Source organism: Panthera pardus, unplaced genomic scaffold (genome assembly GCF_024362965.1).
Source record: "Panthera pardus isolate Hobbes unplaced genomic scaffold, ASM2436296v1 HiC_scaffold_2, whole genome shotgun sequence".
In the NCBI taxonomy this organism is placed as follows: domain Eukaryota; kingdom Metazoa; phylum Chordata; class Mammalia; order Carnivora; family Felidae; genus Panthera; species Panthera pardus.
Window position 1 is genome coordinate 149,096,482 of NW_026526765.1, and position 19,019 is coordinate 149,115,500.

The following is a 19,019-nucleotide window of genomic DNA, read 5'->3' on the forward strand; positions in this document are numbered from 1 at the left end:
TTTGTATCAGTTTGATAGGCCTAAGTAAGGTGATGTCTCATCATTTTATCCTAATTTCAACTTGCATTTCTCCACTAGTAGGAAAGTCCTTTTCAGATATGTGCTTGTTATTTTGTTGAGCTCCTCTGTGAATAGGATACCCAGATGCTTTGACTGCTTTTCTCTTTTGTTTTCAATTTGAAAGATCCGTATGCTGTATATTATTCACATTATCCATGTACCTGACATACACACATACCCATTTTCCCCAGTCTATGTTTTCTTCCCACGTTATCATATTTTTGCCTCTCATGCTTTTTATGAGTTTAAAAATTTATTACATGGTTAATAAATGGCTTTTGTGTTTAAAATTTGGTTTGTCCTGGGGCCCCTGGGTGGCTCAGTCAGTTAAGTGACCGACTCTTGATTTTTGGTTCGGGTCATGATCTCGCCATTGGTGGGTTCGAGTCCCGCATCCAGCTCTGTGCTGACAGTGTGGAGTGTGCTTGGGATTCTCTGTCTCCCTCTCTCTCTCTGCCCCTCCCCTGTTTGCACACACTCTCTCTCAAAAATAAATAAACATATAAAGAGTCCCAACAGGAAAAAGAGGGAGGCAGGAGACTGAGGTCAGAGTCAGAGAAGGAGAAGTCACTAGATGACACTGGAAGCAGATGTTGGGGTGATGTAGGTGTTGGGCTTCAAAGGTGCAAGGAGCCAAGAGTGGAGGAATTCAGATAGCCTCTTGAAGCTGGAAAAGGAAATGGGTTTTTCTTTAGATCTTTCAGAAGGAACACAGCCCTGCTGACAACTGATTTTAGTTTTGTAAGGCAAGTCTAAGACTGCTGACCTCCAGACTGTGTGGTAACAAATTTGTGGGCTTTTTTTAAAGTTTATTTTGAGAGAGACAGAACGTGAGTTGAAGAGGGGCAGAGAAAGGGAGAGAGAGAGAATCCCAAGCTGAGTCCGTGATGTCAGTGCGTAGAGCCTGACCTGGGGCTCAAACTCACAAACCACGAGACTATGACCTGAGCCAAATCAAGAGTCAGATGCTTACTTAATTATGGAGTTTGCAGAATCCCAAGATCTGCCATCTGCAAACTGGAGACCCAGGAAAGCTGGTGGTGTAATTTAGTTGGACTCTCAAGGCCTGAGAACCAAGGAAGCCAATGGTGCAGATTCCAGTCTAGGTCTGAAGGTCTGTGAACCAGGAGCCCTGAGGGCAGAAGATACATGCCTTAGCTCAAGCAATGTGGTAGAAAAGGGGTGAATTCCTCCTTCCTCTGCTTTTTGCTCCAGCAAGGCCCTGAAGGGATTGTACGATGCCCACCCACATGGGGGAGGGCAATCTACTTCACTGAGTCTGCTGATTCAAATGTAAATCTAATCCAGAAACACACATGTTCCCAGACACATGCAGAAACAATGTTTAATCTGAGCACCCCATGGCCAGGTGAATTGACACATGAAATTAACCATCACCAGGGCTCTTCACTTTTTGGCAGTTGTTCTACAAAAAGTTTATTTTTCTTCAGATTTTTTTCCCCATGGGTGTAGACAGGTGTCATTTATTTTCTGAAAACACATATATCATATATACAAAGATATATGGTGTGGTACATGCAGAGATGTCTACTACCTATCAAGGAGGACTTGTCACTCACCTGGGAGGAGTTTGTTTAGTGGACAGCCCCAGGCTATGGGTTTCAGCAGTTGGCTTCGGCTGCAGAGAGATGGCTCCTGAGGTCAGGCTCTTCCCTGGCAGCACCTTCCTGTGCCTGGGAGAGGTATGGGTATAAAGATCTGGTCACCTGGTGTTGACCCAGCTAACTCTGATGGATCCTGCTTGTTCTGGAGTCCCTGTCAGCTGGCTGAGGTTTTGTTAGCCCTGCATTATGGTTTGACTTTTCCCTCTACCCAAGCCCACTTTTGCTTGCTTGCTTTCATAGACGTTTATCCCTAATTGCTTCCGCTCCTACCATGGTCTCTCCATCATCTGCTCTGGAGGACCTTGCCTGTTACAAACCGTATGTATTCTTTTAAACCCTGTTTCCAGTTAATTTAGCCATTTCAATGTTTGTAGCCGTTTCAATGACAAAATACTCACAGCACCATTTTAAATAATTGCATAGTGGTCCATTATACGGATCTTATTTAATGCGTTTAAACAATTGCATGTTTTTCTTAATTTTGCTATGATAACCAATGATTCTGTGTAATCCTTTACTACCCCCTTTCCTGCTTGTCAGAAATTTAAGGATTAATCCCTAAAAAAGGAATAGCTAGATCAAAGTGGTTGCACTTCTAAGCTTTTTGATTCCTTGTTCCAAAAGGTTCCCAGAGAGAGCATCTCATTTTTAATCTCCCATCTGGCAATTTATGATGGGTGTTATCTATTTTTATAACACTTCGCAGTCTGGTAGGAGAAACAATGTTCCATTGTTCTAATTTGTTCCTACACTACTCATAAACCCAGCTGTTTCTGTGATTCTCCAATTACGAGTTTCACCATTTTGTGAGGTTTTCTCATTATCTTCGAAGTCACCAAACATTAACCACAAGGGGGCGCTGTTCCCCTGTCAATGTCCTGCGGTTGTACACTCTCCAGCTGCCTTTCTGAGCCAGGACTGAAAAGTTCCAAGCAGGGTTTACAGAGAATAAGTTAACAGCATTAATACCCACAAGCGGAGACTCTGGTTTCTTAAGTCGTTTTTTCAACCCTGGTCAGTTACATCTCTGGTCAGTTACATCTCAGGCGGGGACCCTGAGCCTGCAAAGGGGACATGTCCGCGCCTTCCGCTCACGGTCCCTAGAGTACCTAGGGCAAGTCTCAGGAAAGAACCCCAGTACCCCACCCGCCAGCTCTGGGGGGCGCCCCAGGGGTCGTGTGCAGGGCAGCGCTCCAGGAGCTCTGTCTACAGGGCCTCAAGTGGGCCCAGTCAAGGGTGCAGATGAGGCTCTGTTATCAGGAGGTTATGAGGGGCAACCAAAGGGTTGGGGGTCTGCACTCGGACCTCTTCAGTATGGAAAGAGGGCAGCAGGATCTGAGTGGAGCGATCACGCCCCCACCCCCCCTTCCCCGCAGCTGCCCGACCTCGGCTCCGCTCTGCTGTGCACTGGTCCTGGAAGAAATGAAGTCTCCCTGGGGTCCTGCCTGGGTCTGAGTCCGAGGCCGCCAGGTGCGTGAGCTGGGAAGGGCCGGGTGGGGGGGTGCCAGCGAGTTCTGAGATGGGCAGCATGGCGGAGATCATGGGGGGCATCAAGTAGCTGGGGTTCTGCTAATGCTGGACGCAATACGGTTGGAACCACAGATGGTCTGACTTGCCTGCCCTCGTTCCAGGCTCCAGACTCCTCCCATTCTCGCCTCTGTCCCCAGGCTCTCTTCCCTACACATTCTACCTCACCCCATTCTGCAGTGTTGGGTCTCCTCTCAGAGGGCCTGGGCTCAGGCCCCGCTTCGTTCCCTGACCGGTGGATTATCAGAGTGGATAACTGTCTGGCTGAGAGACCGCAGGGACTAGAGGCCGTTCTGAGTCGACTCCGGGTGGGTTATCCCTTTAGGGGCTGTCTTTGTCCAGTACCAATAACCCTGCCTCCAGGCTAATAGGCGGCAAAGGGCCTATAGGCACGACAGGAAGTTATTTCAGGGAAGCTGGCCCTCAGAGGCCCTTATGGCCATTATCCGGGTTTCCCCGAGAGAAGGCAGACCTGGGGTACTTGCATGGATCACCCTCCCAAGCACTGAAGAGAGGACCAGTCTCCAGCTTCGGAATTGGGGAGGGTGGAGGAGGGCACCAGCATAGTCCACTTCTCAGGGAGAGTGAGTCTCCGCTCCCAGAAGCTGGGTTGAGTGGCACCAACAGTGGGTCCTTCGAAAAAACACTTCGCGCGCCAAGAGAGTGGGCACTTCGTCCTGGGTCTACCTTGTAATGGCTGACCTCGACGATGCAGCTTTACCTTTCCCAACCTCAGTTTCCGGAAGTAACGTGGCAGCCCATGGGGTTAATGGGGAGGTTCAAGACCCACCCCGAGGTAATCCGGAACAAGCTTAACCAAACCCGTCACCTTGTTGGAGAAGGCGCCTGCGCAGGCGCGCTGGACACGTCCGCCCAAAGGCTGGCAGATGGAAGCGACCGCAAGGGCCCCTGGGGAGTGTAGTCTGTGCCGAGAAGGGGCAAGAAGAGGCGGAGCTTCACTGGGAGCCTACTCCGGCCGTGTTTAGAGAAAACAGCGGATGAGCCACCAGTGGCTGTGGTTCAGGGGGCGTGGCTTTGTCTTTTCCGCGGCGCCGGCGGCAATCCCTGTGCTCAAAGGATTCTGGGTACTGTGGTCCTGGTCTCTTGGCAAGCAGGGCAGTGATGGGTGCTGGCCCACCCAGCCTTTGGCCGTGTGGCGGGAGTGAGTCTGGGGGAAGGGGAAGATAGTTGGGAGTGGCTAGGGTTGGGTCTCTGGCAAGGCTTAGGGTTGCTTTCCCAAATTGTTCTTTTTATTTGTGGGTGTGGGTGGGTAAACTCGCAACTGGAGGAATGAATTTGAGGAGTGAATTAGAGGAATGAATAAGGGGTGATGTGAGCCTCGGCGGTGAATCCTAGGGTTGCAGGGCACGTCTCCGGCCCCGGCAGGGGCCCCAGGATTGCGGAGCCGCGCTTTTCTTTTGAGGCCGGGTGGCGTGCGGGACCGTTCTAGGCCACTGTAGTGGTGGCAGTGGTGGCACGTCTCTAGTTCTCTCTTCACGTGGTATTTGGGGCTTAAGTTGGAAGACCTTAGGGGTTTTGTGGTGTTGACATAGTCTTGGTTTGGGAGCAAACATCCCCTGGTGGTGGTTAGGGGCGCTGTGACTCCTGTGGGAGGGGAGGTGCGTGAAACCTGGGCGGTGTGATGGTGGTGGAGCTCTAACCTGACTGATGTCAAGGTGTTTGGCAGAAGCTGGCTGGGCCCGTCGCACTGGGAAAGGGGTGCTGTTTGGTCATGGAGATTTTGGGATTGGAACAAAGGGGATTTTGGAGACTGGAACGAAGTTTGGCTTAGAGGAAACTGCTGAATATTCCCAGGTGCGAATGGGTTGGGGTGGGAGTAGGTCCCTTTACACGCGTGTTTTTGGGTGATCAGGGCAACTTCTCTTTCTCCAGGCTTGCTGTCCCATGGTTTGTTGCTGGTGGGGGATATTGGCATGGTTCAAACGTCTTTGGGTTTGGCTGGAAACCTGGATGACGAGTTGGTTTGCCTGGTTCTGCTTTAGACAGTGGCTCTTAATTAACTGGCCACTCCCAGGGTTAGGACTGTGAGGTTGGTGGTGGCTGGGTGGGGGAGGTAGGGTGGTGGCCCCTGGGTCCAGGCCTCTTTGTCACAGCCCCTAGGTGGCTGTTAGATGGCCCCTGATTTACAAATACAGGCATCACTGGTGGACTTCAGGCATTGGAACCTTTATTTTTAACCTTATATTATGGAAAACATTCAAACATTCACTTTAGTAGAGAAAATAATACAAGGTCTCCTTATGACTCTGTCTCCCAGACCCTACACTTATCAACTCATGCATGGTCAACCTTGTATCCAAACCCCCAACCTTACTTAAGGACTGGCTCACAGGTTGACAGGTTAAGTGCATGGCCTTTTACAGAGCTCAGCCACTTTTTAGCTAAACTAATTTGAGCAAGATACATGACTTTAACTGTGCTTGGTTTCTTTATCTGTAAAGAGTGGATGGTAAATAGGACTGTTCAGAGGCCTGAATGAGGCAAGCCACGCACAGTGACCGAACAGTCTTTGGTATATAGTAAGTATTCAGAGTGTTAACTTTTTTAAAAAACTTTTTTAATGTTTTATTTACTTTTGAGAGAGAGAGAGACAGACAGAAAGAGAGAGAGAGAGAGACAGAGTGTGAGTGGGGGAGGGGCAGAGAGAGAGGGAGACACAGAATCTGAAGACACAGAATCTGAAGACACAGAATCTGAGCTGTCAGCACAGAGTCTGATGTGGGGCTCAAACTCATGGACTGTGAGATCGCGACCTGAGCTGAAGTCAGATGCTTAACTCACTAAGCCCCCCAGGTGCCCCCTCAGGAAACAGACTCTTAATTGTAGAGAACAATGTGATGGTTACCAAAGTAGAGAGCCATGGCAGGATGGGTGAAATAGGTGATGGGCATTAAAGAGGGCACTTGTGATGAGCACTGGGTGTTGTATGTAAGTGTTGAATCACTATATTGTACATCTGAAACACTGTACATTAACTGGAATTTAAATAAAAGCTTAAACAAAAGCAAAAGCAATAAACAGAACAGAAACCCCTATTCATCCAATATGAATTGGCACACATTATGACCAGGTTCTAGTCTGGAATGCTGGATTTTTACTTTTTGATTTGTAAAAATTGGAGAAGAGTCTTAGAATTGCTGTGGGCATCTGAGGTCAAATCCTTTCAGTAATCAGGCCCTGGACCATCTCTGTCTTTTGAATGTCCACATGTCCTTAGTGGTCCTCACATTGTTTTGAGGCTGGACACTTCAATTCAGATTTAGTTTACACATTATATTTGAGGGGAGATTGTCCCTCCAGACCAGGCAACTTTTGTGCCACTCAGTCACTGTTTTTATAAGGAAGTTCCCTGTGGACATTTCCACCTATGGTTTGTTATCTTCAATAGGAGAAAACAGTGTGTCAGATATTTATATCATAAAATAAGTGTAGCAGGGCAAAAAGGCTGACTGTAATTACAGCCATTTATAGAATGGCTTCTGCTGCTTACTTGAAAGATTCCTAGTCTGACTAACACTTAGAAACTCTACTGGTATGAATTTTCTGGATTTCAGTTATGGGTAAAAGAGGAAAGAAAAATCATTTTTGTAGAGGATTTATTGGTGGGATACAGAGCTTTTGTTGGAAACCTGCCACATGTGTTTTGGAGGGGCAAGTCTTCAGATCGGAGGAGTGGCTGCTTCATCTAGGACCGCTCTGACAAAAACTGCTTTCTCTTGAGCAGAACCAAGCCAGAAATCCATTTCTGTGTTGATTGCCCTCTGGCTTTCTGCAGTCAACCTTTCCTCAGCCAACATGTTTGGCTCAGCCATCCCCCTAGGATCGCCCCAGTCTTGGGTGCAGAAAACCACCTTCAGCCAGGGGATATTTGCCAAGAGGATCCAAAGGCACAAGAACAACAACTTTCTGCACAAACCCGCTAGGGTGGCCAAGCAGAAGCACATGAGACGGAAGACACTGAGTCCTTGTTATGGAGGACAAGTAAAAGCAGAGGGTCCTAGCAGCACTTTGCAGCCCAGCCCTGGGACAGCCTCTACACCTTAGGGAAGGAACTAGATAAGCAGAGTGGCAGGCACAGAGCCCAGCCTGGTAAAGAGGGCAATCCCTGAGGAGACAGAGGGCTGAAGGGGGTAGACTTTTTAGGATGTGGACCAGTCAGTTGGGCAGAGTGTGAGAGGGATCTTAGCCAGCAGTTAAACCTCCCTTGTATGGGGCACACTCAGAGGAGAGGCTCTTATGGGCAGGCTTTGTCAATGAGTCATCCCTCTGGAGACCCCAGGGGATGCATGTGAGGGAGCGGCCCTGCGTGTGCCGTGAGTGTGGGTGAAGCTGCAGTTGGAAGTCAAATCTTTGCAGACATCAGAGGTCACACTTAGGGGAGAAGTGTTTTCTGTGCTGTGAGTGTAGATGGATTTTTACTGAGAAGTTGACCCTCATAGCACATCCAAGGATGCATTCAGGGTAGAAGTCTTCTGTGTGTAGCAGTGTGAGCATGGCTTTAGACAGCTGTCGATCCTAGTGAAACACCACAGAGTACACTTGAAGCAGAAGTCCTTTCTGTGCAGGGAGTATGGACAGGGCTTCTGGCTGAGGTTCGGGGTCCTCAGGCACCAGTACACACATGTGGCTGTGCTGTGCCTTCTGTGCATGGAGTGTGGGTGTGGCTTCAGCTGTAAGTCAGCCCTGGTCAGACCTCAGGGAACACACTTGGGAGAGAAACGCTTTGTGTGCAGGGTATGCAGGCTTCAGCTCTAAAAGGGGGAGGTGTCTTCAGACACCAGAGAACACACTCGGGGAAAGAGCAGTGGCCCTTTGTGTGTAGGGAATGAGTGAAAAGTTTTAGCTGAAAGGTGACCCTTTCAGACACCAGCAGACACTTAGGAGAGAAGCCCTTTGTGTCTAAGAAGTGTGGGTGAGGCTTCAGCCTGAAGTCAAATCTCGTCACACATCAGAGGAAACACTAGTGGGAGTGTTGCGGAGGCTTTAGACGGAAGCAAGTCTTAGGGCGCCTGGGTGGCTCAGTTGGTTAAGCGTCCGACTTCGGCTCAGGTCATGACCTCATAGTTCTTGAGTTTAAGCCCTGCATCGGGTTTGGTGCTGACAGCTTGGAGCCTGCTTCAGATTCTGTGTCCCTCTCTCTCTGCCCCTCCCCCATTTGTACTCTTGTCTCTCTCCCTCAAAAATAAACATTAAAAAAAATTTTAAAAATTTTTTCTAGGTGGAAGCAAGTCTTTGTCAGACATAGAATGTGCTCAGGGGAGAAACAGTCTGCATGCAGTGTGGATGGATGGGGCTTTATTTAGAAGTCACGTCTTAGGATATACAGAGGACAATTTGGTCATCACTACCCCCACTGCAGGATAGAGATGCTTCAGTATCAGTTTCCTGGCCCTCTACATGCCCTGTGGATGTGAACATGGCATGGGAAGCAGTAGAAAAATGGGGTTTTTCTTGTCAAGGAGATAGTCAAACTGTGGTCTGATTTCTCTCTCTGGGTCATTTGTTACAACATGAGTTCTTTACAGAACTGTAAGTGTACAATTCATTTATTTGTCTGTGAGGACAGAGGACATCAGGACTAGCATAGAGGACTCAAACTCAGCCTTTGTTTCCTCCAAGAAATTGAACTCCTGAGAAAAATGAGTCCAGAGTCACATTTGTATATTCGTTATAGGACCCAATAATGCAGAGACATGGAAGAGAGTTCCAGGTGTGGGAGACAGGTCTCCTGGAGGCTCTTGTCTTTCCATTTGGATGAGCTTTTCAAGGTTTGTTTAACAAGCAGCTTCCGCAGAGGTGCCTGTGTGGCTCAGTTGGTTAAGCATCCAACTTCGGCTCAGGTCATGATCTGACAGTACGTGGGTTTGAGGCCTGCATTGGGCTCTGTGCTGACAGCTCAGAACCTGGAGGCTGCTTTGGTTTCTGTGTCTCCCTCTCTCTCTGCCCCTCCCCTGCTCACACTCTGTTTCTCTCTCTCAAAAATAAATAAACATTAAAAAAAATAAAAACAACAAAAAAACAAGCAGCTTTGCAGAGTGTCTTCCTCTGGAGCAGAAAGCAGCTTTGTTTGGTTTCCAGGATAATAGAGAATATCTTTCTCCAGGACAAAGTGTGGGTAGGTTTGCTTGTAGCCCCTGTAAAAAGATTGGGGATTTTCTAGGCTTGGAGATTCTCAGCTGTGACACAAACCCATTGTGACCTATCCACCTGATCCCATCCTCCATGTCACTTGGGGCATGGGGGGGGGGGGAACCATGAGCAGGAAGCTCATGTTGTCTGTTGTGTCATGAGTAATAAAATCTCTTTTCTATGGCCCTGGAGTCTGGGGTCTTCCACCAGAATCCATGAAACTGGCAAGCTAGAGTATGATGAAGTCTGATTTTGCATATACTTTTTTTTAAAGGGGGTGTGATTTAAAAAAAAAAAACTTTATTGAGATGTAATTCATAAAAGTCATACCATACCATACCATAAAAGTCACCCTTTTAAAGTGTACAATATTTTCAGTATATTCACAGAGTTGTGCACCCCTGCATCCAAGAAATAAATCCCACTTAATTGTGGTGACTAATTCTTTTAATGTACTGTTGAATTCAATTTGCTAGTATCTTGTTGAGAATTTATGCATCCATGTTCATCAGGGAAATTGGTCTGCAATCTCCTTTTTAGTGGGGTCTTTGGTTTTGGAATCAAGGTAATGCTGGCCTTGCAGAATGAGTTTGGAGTTTTCCTTTCATTTCTTCTTTGTTTGTTTGTTTGGAACACATTTCAAAAGAATAACTATTAATTCTTCTTCAAATATTTAGTAGCATTCCCCTGGGAAGCGATCTAGCTCTGGACTCTTGTTTGTTGGAAGAATTTTGATTACTGATTCTTTACTGGTTGTGGGTCTCTCTAACTTTTCTGTTTCTTCCTGTTTCAGTTTTGGTAGTTATAGGTTTCTAGGAATTTATTCATTTCTTCCAGGTTGCCCAATTTGTTGGCATATAATTGCTCATAATAGTCTCCTATAATTGTAATTCTGTGGTGTTGGTTGTGATCTCTCCTCTTTCATTTGTGATTTTTTCTATTTGGGTCTTTTCCTTTTTCTTTTTGATAATTCTAACTAGGGGTTTATCAATTTTGTTAATTCTTTCAAAGAACCAGCTCCTAGACTTGTTAATCTGTTCTGGATTTTTTTTTTTTATTTCAACATCATTTGTTTCTGCTCTAATCTTTATTATCTTCATTCATCTACTGGTTTTGGCTTTATTTGCTGTTCTTTCTCCAGCTTGTTTAGGTGTCGGGTTAGGTTGTGTACTGGAGACTTTTCTTCCATCTTTAGGAAGGCCTGAATTACTATGTACTTTCCTCTTATGACTGCCTTTGCTGCATACCAAAGGTTTTGGACTGTTCTGCTTTTATTTTCATCAGTTTCTGTGTATTTTTAAATTTCTTCAATTTCCTGTTTAGCCTATTCATTCTTTAGTAAGATGTTGTTTAATCTCCATGCATTGGTGATCCCTCCAAATTCTTTCTTGTGATTGACTTCAAGTTTCATAGTGTTGTGGTCTGAAAATATGCATGGTATCATTGCAATATTTTTCTACTGGTTGAGGCTTCATTTGCGACCCAGTATGTGATCTGTTCTGGAGAATGTTCCATGTGCACTCAAGAAGAATGTGTATTCTGCTGCTTTAGGTCGAAATGCTCTGAATATATATGTCAAGTCAATCTGGTCCATTGTGTCATTCAAAGCCATTGTTTCCTTATTGATTTTCTGCTTAGGTGATCTGTCCATTGTTGTAAGTGGGGTGTTAATGTCCTCTACTATTATGATATAGTGCTCTTCTTCATCTCTTATTACAATCTTTGTTTTAAAATCTGGCTTGTCTGATATATGTATGGCTACTCCAGCTTTCTTTTGATGTCCATTAGCATGATAGATCATTCTCCATCGCCCCACTTTCAACCTGGGGGTGTCTTTGGGTCTAAAATCAGCTCTTGTAAGCAGGATCTTTTTTTTTTTTATCCATTATGATACCCGATGTCTTTTGATTGGAGCACTTAGTCTATTTACATTCAGAATAATTATTGACAGATATGAATTTAGTGCCATTGTATTATCTGTAAAGTTGAATTCTTTTAGATTGTTTTTGTTCTTTTCTAGTCTTTGTTGCTTTTGGTCTCTCTTTTGTTCTCAGTGTTTCTTGTGGAGCTGGTTTAGTGTTGATGAACTCATTTGGTTTTTTGCTTGTCTTGGAAACTCTATCTCTCTTTCTATTCTGAATGACAGCCTCGCTGGATAAAGAATTTTTGGCTGCATGTTTTTCCCATTTAGCCTGTTAAATATATCATGACACTCCCTTTTGGCCTGCCAAGGTCTGTGGACAGGTCTACTGCTAATGTATCTTATGTATCTACCATTGTAGGTTAAAGGCCTTTCATCCGTAGGTGCTTTCAGAACTCTCTTTTTAAATTTGTATTTTTCAAGTTTCACTATGATATGTTTTGGTGTTGACCTGTTTTTGTTGATTTTGAGGGGAGTTCTCCGTGCCTCTCAGACTGAATGCCTGTTTACTTCCTTGGATTAGGGAAGTTCTCAGTTATAATTTGTTCAAAGAAAGCTTCTGTTCCTTTTCCCCACTCTTCTTTTGGGACTACTATGATACAGATATTACTGTGCTTCATAGAATCACTGATTTATCTACGTCTCTATTCATGATCTAATAGTTTTATTTTCCTCTCCTTTTCAGCTTCATTATTTTTTATAGTTTTATTTTCAATATCACCTATTCAACCCTCATACTTCTTCCATCCTTATTGTGATTACATCCAGTTTTTATATTTTATACATTCAGTTATAGAATTTTTTATTTCAGTTTGACTAGTTTTTAGGTCTTTTATCTCTGCAACAAGGATTTCCTTGGAGTCTTATATGTTTCTTTCAAGCCCAGCTAGTATTCTTATGACTATTATTCTAAATTCTTGTTGAGATATATTACTTATATCTGTTTTGAGCAAATCCCTGGCTGTGGTTTCTTCTTGATCTTTCCTTGGTGTAGAATTCCTCTGTCTTGTCATTTTGTCTAGGTGTCTGTATTTTGCGTGTTAAGAAAGCTTGTTATATTTCCTGCTCCTGAGTGTAATGCCATATGAAGAAGGAATCATACACCATCAAGGGCCTGGCACCTCAGAGTTTTCTAGTGTATGTTGTGTGCACTCTGTCCTGTGATTTGGCTGCTCTTTGCCCCAGTCAGTACTCTACAGAGTTCCTCCTTGCACACAGTGAGGAATGTTTGGATCTTTAGGTGTGGTTTGATTTATTTGTTAAAATAAGCCTGATTAAAAAAAAAAAAAAGGCCTTATCCAAGAAAGAAAAGGAGAAGAAACAACAACAAAAAAACCCCAAATATACAAACAAAAACTATGCACTTAATTCCAAAGAAAAAGAACACAAAAAAGAAGAAGAAGCAGGGACAGGGACAAAAAGAAGCCTGTTGCAAAAAACGAGAAAATGAAATAAAAAAACAAATGAACAAAGAAACTGTAAATCTGATTAAAAAAAATAATAAGCCTGGTCCTATTTCGACCAGAACTGAAGAACTGAAGCTTACACTTTGGAGCACTCTATGATCAGTAGACTTGGTGCATGAGGACGGCTCTTTGTTGGTATGCTGGGGGATAGGCCTGCTGTGCTGGCTCATAGTCAGACCTACTCTTATAAAGATGATCCTGTAGAGTGCAGTGGGGTGGGGCTTGGTGTAAGCAGCTCCAGCCTGGATGGGTGGGCACTCTGTTACTCACTGAAGTCCATCCATTCTGGTGAGCAGGAGAAGGTGGTGTCACCTGCTGTCCCATTCTGGGTGGGGGAACTGGCACCCACCACTGTTCAGGTACCCCTCACAGACAAGTGAACAATCTTTTCTCCTGTGTTCCAGACTTCTGTCAGATCCCTGTCCTTAACCCTTCTGTGCCCAGGACATTGACACACCTGGAGCCTCAGCTCTCTTGTATTTTGTCACTAGCATGTGACGGGGATTCAAAATTCCAAGTATTAAAGGACTTGGCAAGGTGAGGACCTGCTTCCCACCTCTGGAGGAGAGTCTTGCAGCACTAAGCCTAGTGCTATTCTGTCCCAGGAAAGGCATCTCACAGCCACATAGGTGCCTGGAGTTTATGGTGAGCACAGTGAAAAGCTGTGACCACTTTATCAGCCCTCTGTACATGCCTTTGTTCCTTGTTGTTGAACAGCCACTCAAAAGTGCCACCCGGGTCTTTTGTCCTTGGAGAGGCTATGTACCCTCTTCCAAATGCACTCAGGGAAGGGGAACTTTCCCTCCGAGTGTGACCCAGGGGATATCCACATCACACTGTCCCCAATCCACTCCCAGGCTTCCCCTCCTCCCCAGGAGCACCGCTCTCCTTGTGGGTCTACTCCAGCAGACTTCCAAAAACTCAGAATTTCAGCCCCACTGTTTGCCAAAACTTGTGATATTCAGTTCCTCATGATTCCTGTCGATGGTTTTGGGGGAGTGTTTTTCTTGACAAACCTGACATGCTGCTCTCTCTTCCCCCACCTCTCTCTTCTCTGCAAAAAGGGTTCCCACTCCTCTGCACCACCATGGCTTTTTTCACCCCCAAACCCCTTCCCCACACCATGAACCTGCCATGTTCTATCCCTCAAATTTTGCATATTGTTCTCTTAATCCTCAGATTTATTTCCTAGGTGTTAAAATGATTTGATGTTGATCTAGCTGTGTTTGAGATTAGCCCAGGGTCCCCCTACCACACTGCCATCTTATTCCCTCCTCATAACTTAGAGTTTTTTGAATATACAAACAAAACTGACAAACCTTTATCGAGATTAAGAAAAAAAGAGGTAAGGCTCAAATAAAAAAATCAGAAATAGAAGGTGGGAAGGGGACATTAAAACTGATGCCATACAAATAAAAAAGAATTTGAATACTATAAACAATCATATGCCAACAAATTGGATAACTTGAAGAATGGATGAATTTCTAGTAACAACCCACAAATATTGATTCATTAAGAAATAAAAATATTTGAACAAATTTATAACAAGTAAGGAGATTGAATCAGTAATCAACCCAGCAAAAAAAAGCCTAGTACCAGATGGCTTCTAGGAGGATTCTACCCAACAGTTGAAGAAGAATTAAACTGATTTGCAAAATCTTACTAAAAATTGAAGAGTAGGGAACAGTCCTAAAATTATTTTATGAGGCCATCAGTACCCTGATATGAAAGCCAGACAAAGACAGTATAAGAAAAGGAAATATGGATTGATGTCCTGGATGAACTGTAATGCAAAAACGTCAACAAAATTCTTACCAAACTGAATCCAATAGCACATTTAAAGGATTATACACCATGACAAAGTGGGATTTATTCCTGGGACATAAGCATGGTTCTACATACAAAAATAAATCAATGTAAATATACCACATTAATTTAGAGAAGCCAAAAACTACATTATCTCAGTTGATGCAGAAAAAAACTTGACAAAATTCACCCTTTCATGATAAAAACACTCAACAAACTAGGAATAGGACACTGTCAACATAATAAAGGCCTTGTATAAAAAGCCCACAGCTGACATCATATACAATGGTGAGGAGTGAAAACTATTCTAAGAACAGGCAATGGTGCCCACTCTTGCCACTTCTGTTCAACATAGTACTGGAAATCCTAGCCAGAACTATCAGACAAAAAATAAAAGGAAATTGGAAAGAAATAAGTAAAATGATCTTTGCAGATGCCACGATCTTGTATGTTGAAAGCCCTAAAGAATCCACTAATAGACTCTTACAACTAATGAACAAATTCAACAAAGTTTCAGGATACAGTACACTCAAAAAATAGTTGTGTTTCTATATACTAAAAATGAAAAATCTGTCGTAGACTCTGGGTCTAAAGTTCTTTCTTGTCTAGCAAGAGAGCAGGATGCAGGATCAGAACATGAGAGATGGCTACTGTCTGGGAAAAGACAAGAGCCCCGAATAAGGGTCCTTGCCCCTTTTTTTATTAGGATCAGAAGGCTTACAAACACGGTGATGGCCGTGAACAAAGAGACAATGAATCTGTGAACATTAACTTGAGGATGTGAGGGAAAGAGGGTCTTGAAGATATTCAGGGTTAGGGGTTTGGGTTAATACAAAACAAATACCTAATGCCGGGCAGTCTGGTGGAAGGTTGTTTACAGCGACATAAGGCACTACCTCTGTTCATCTTAGCTAGTCTAGGGGATGAGACAGGTAGGGGAAATAGCCTCAGAGTTAACAAGGCTCTCTTTCATTAATCATTTCTGCTCTGGGCTGCTTCACCTGCAGTGCAGCGGTCCATAGCCCAATTTACCTGTTTACCTCTCTTGGTCCTTCCTGTGAAAGCAGCTTTCTGCTATAGTACTAAATTGGGGGGTGCTTCCATCCTGAATATCTAATCTTGCTTATTTCATATACCTGTGTTCTATATTGGTGCCTTTGCACCGTCCTATTTTTGGGCCTTTGCCCCTCCCTCTCTATTCTGGGGGCTGTGCACCCCCTTTCTGTTCTGGGGTGCCTTTCACCTCCCTATTCTTGGTTGCCTTGTCTTGATTACCCAAACTCGGGTGTGAGCATCCTATGGCTTTCAATTCTTTATGCCTTGCTAACCCATTGATGTAAGCCCAGGGAATTTGTAAGCTTATTCCCCACAGTTCCCCCTTTTTGTTTTTTCCCCCTTTTTGTTCTGTTAAGTTTCTCAGGATCCACATAAGAGTGAAACCATATGGTATCTGTCTTTCTCTGTATGGCTTATTTCACTTAGCATTACACTCTCCAGTTCCGTCCACATTGCTACAAAAGGCCATATTTCATTTTTTCTCATTGCCACATAGTATTCCATTGTGTATATAAACCACAATTTCTGTATTCATTCATCAGTTGATGGACATTTAGGCTCTTTCCATAATTTGGCTATTGTTGAGAGTGCTGCTATAAACATTGGGGTACAAGTGCCCCTATGCATCAGTACTCCTGTATCCCTTGGATAAATTCCTAGCAGAAACCACAATTTCTTTATCCATTCGTCAGTTGATGGACATTTAGGCTCTTTCCATAATTTGGCTATTGTTGAGAGTGCTGCTATAAACATTGGGGTACAAGTGCCCCTATGCATCAGCACTTCTGTATCCCTTGGGTAAATTCCTAGCAGTGCTATTGCTGGGTCATAGGGTAGGTCTATTTTTAATTTTTTGTTATCATTACTTATGCAGGACATAAACCAGCCTTGGGAGGTAGAGATGTTAAATTATTTTCTAGTTGTTGGCTCTGTAAGGTGGAGGTAGCAAAGAGAACGTAGAGAGAAAGGACACAAATAGTGGTCCGTGTAAATCGGTTATTGTACAGGGAGGCCCAAATTAGGTTAGCATGTTGTTTTACATAAATTTCGCTGTGGCTAATAGTACAAATAAAGAAGGGAAGACCTAGCTTCTAAAGATTAACAAACCAAGGCTTTTTTTTTTTTTTTTCAAGCCAAGGTCCTTTTAATTTCCCCTATGTGCAGAAATTATAGGGCCGGACAAGGCTCCGTTTTTCCAAGAATTATCCTCCCTACTAGGCTGGCCAAAGGATATGGTCTTATTGAATATTTTGTTTCAAGATGTCCTCTAGGACCCCTGTCAATAATAGTCCAATTACCCCAGTGAAGATTATGCTCAGTCTCTCCATAACAGGTTGTCCAAGGAGTATTATTCCAGGGGTGGTCTGAATATTTGAGACTAGAGCAAGCTATAACATTAGGAGTATGAGATATGCTTGTTTTTTTTTGAGGTATATCAAAGCTTATGGCTGAGAAAAAGGGAAATTTTTCTGGCCTTGTAGAAGTTTTGGGCTGTACATGCGAAAGCCAGCTGATTTTTAGTTTGAGGCAAGCAGAAAAGTTGTTGAGTTTAGTAACACACATAGGAGGTGCTGAAGTAAGCCACCATTGAGGTCTTGGCATATAAAGTCAATGCTCTTGTTCAGTTTGGAAGGGCGGGTTAAGATTGGCTCCTTCCATGAACTTTGTCATTATTGCTAATAGGAATATCTCAGGCTAGGAGTGTTAAGCTATCAAGTATAGGTGGGTTAAGGAGATGAACCCAATATGAATATTGAGCTTGGCCTGGACAAATGAGGGGAAAGGAGTAGAATCAGGCTTACACATATTGAATTTTTGTTAATGACAGAAATCATGGCTATCATATGTGAATTAGGGGTATATGCAATATCGTTGTGTTGTAAGAGGATGTCGTCTTGGTTAGACATGCATTTAAGGATTCCCCATGTTATATCAGGGGCAAGGACTTGCATTTGTGGAGTGGCTTCAGGATGAGGAGTCCATGAAGAGGCTTCTTCCATCTTGAAAAAAGGGGGCCAGTGGCTGCTCACTCAGAGTCATTCTCTGGAAGTGTTGGTTCATTGGAAGATATCCTGGAGGTCTCCATGATGCCATGGTAAGGCTTCACCAAACAAGAGAAGTCCAGAATCTGAAAGAACAGAAGCATATCTTTGACGCTAGATGAGAAGTTTAGTGGGCCCAGTCCATTAGGACCCCCCTTCAGGGGTTTTGCATGGCACCATAGGGTGAGAGGGTTTATCTTATTTTGAAGAATGTCACTCAACTGCAGTTAGTCCTTGAGTGTTGAGATTTAAAAAGTTAAGAGTAATCCTAGCAAGATCAAGAAGGAGCTGAGGTTGTAATGCAGACAACCAGGGGTATCTCCCACTTTTTGTTTTTTTTTTTTTTAATTTCTTTTTTTTCAACGTTTTTTATTTATTTTTGGGACAGAGAGAGACAGAGCATGAACGGGGGAGGGGCAGAGAGAGAGGGAGACACAGAATCGGAAACAGGCTCCAGGCTCCGAGCCATCAGCCCAGAGCCTGACGCGGGGCTCGAACTCACGGACCGCGAGATCGTGACTTGGCTGAAGTCGGACGCTTAACCGACTGCGCCACCCAGGCGCCCCCCACTTTTTGTTTTTTAACATGTTTTTGAGCATATCATGTGCTCATTTTACAACTGTTTGGCCTGGTGGATTATAAGGAATGGTTAATTCTAACCAAGGCTTAAGTAAAACAACTTGAAAGGGTGTGTTGTCCTGTTGTTTTACCCTTTTTGTTAAAATTATTTATTTGCTTATTTATCACCATTAACAATAATGTATTTTTTGTGTGTGTGGTTGTTGTAGGATGTACTAATTTTATTTTTGCTCAGCAGTAACTTACATATTGATCATTGGCCATTGAGGGAGGGGGCTAAAGAGCCAAAGTTAAGGTCTATTTTCCTGTCTTTTTTAGTAATACCCATATAAGTATGTTTCAGTCACGTGGATACCCATTTATGGCATACAATGGGATAAGTTTAGTAAAATGGCTCCCTTGTATCTTAGTAAAAGCCCTTCTTATATTATCCATCCCTTATATGGCATCCATTCTTTTGCCAAACAGGAACCACGCAAATGTGGAGGATTTGGAGGCTGGCATGAAGAGTATTGTTATCATTTTCCCAGCCTTTGGATCAAAGGAGGAGGAATCTTTATCTTAACCCTGTGTACTTTTAAAAACCATTTATTTTAACCTTAGTCCATCCTGACCACACATAAAATTCCTTTTTAAAGATTTTCCCTCATGAACCTTTTACAACTTTTCTTTGCACTTAGATTTTGTCCCAACCCATTTTTCTCAAAATAGCCAGTTTCATTTAAGACAAAATTACTTTATTTTGCCTTTAACAAAAATATATTTCCATTTCTTATATCTTTCTTTT

At 43.8% G+C, this 19,019-nt stretch overlaps 1 long non-coding RNA gene across 2 annotated transcripts in view; it reads left to right on the top strand.

Annotated features, from left to right (window-relative positions):
* The first annotated feature begins 4,286 nt into the window (after nucleotides 1-4,286).
* Nucleotides 4,287-19,019, top strand: part of LOC109278982 (uncharacterized) — a 60,767-nt gene continuing 46,034 nt past the window's right edge. The window contains exon 1 of one of the 2 annotated variants that reach the window (XR_008423941.1): nucleotides 4,287-4,374. This is a non-coding gene — a long non-coding RNA (uncharacterized LOC109278982). Of the gene's footprint in view, nucleotides 4,375-17,591; nucleotides 17,707-19,019 lie in introns of those variants that run through there. The other variant, XR_008423940.1, reaches the window with a different exon arrangement.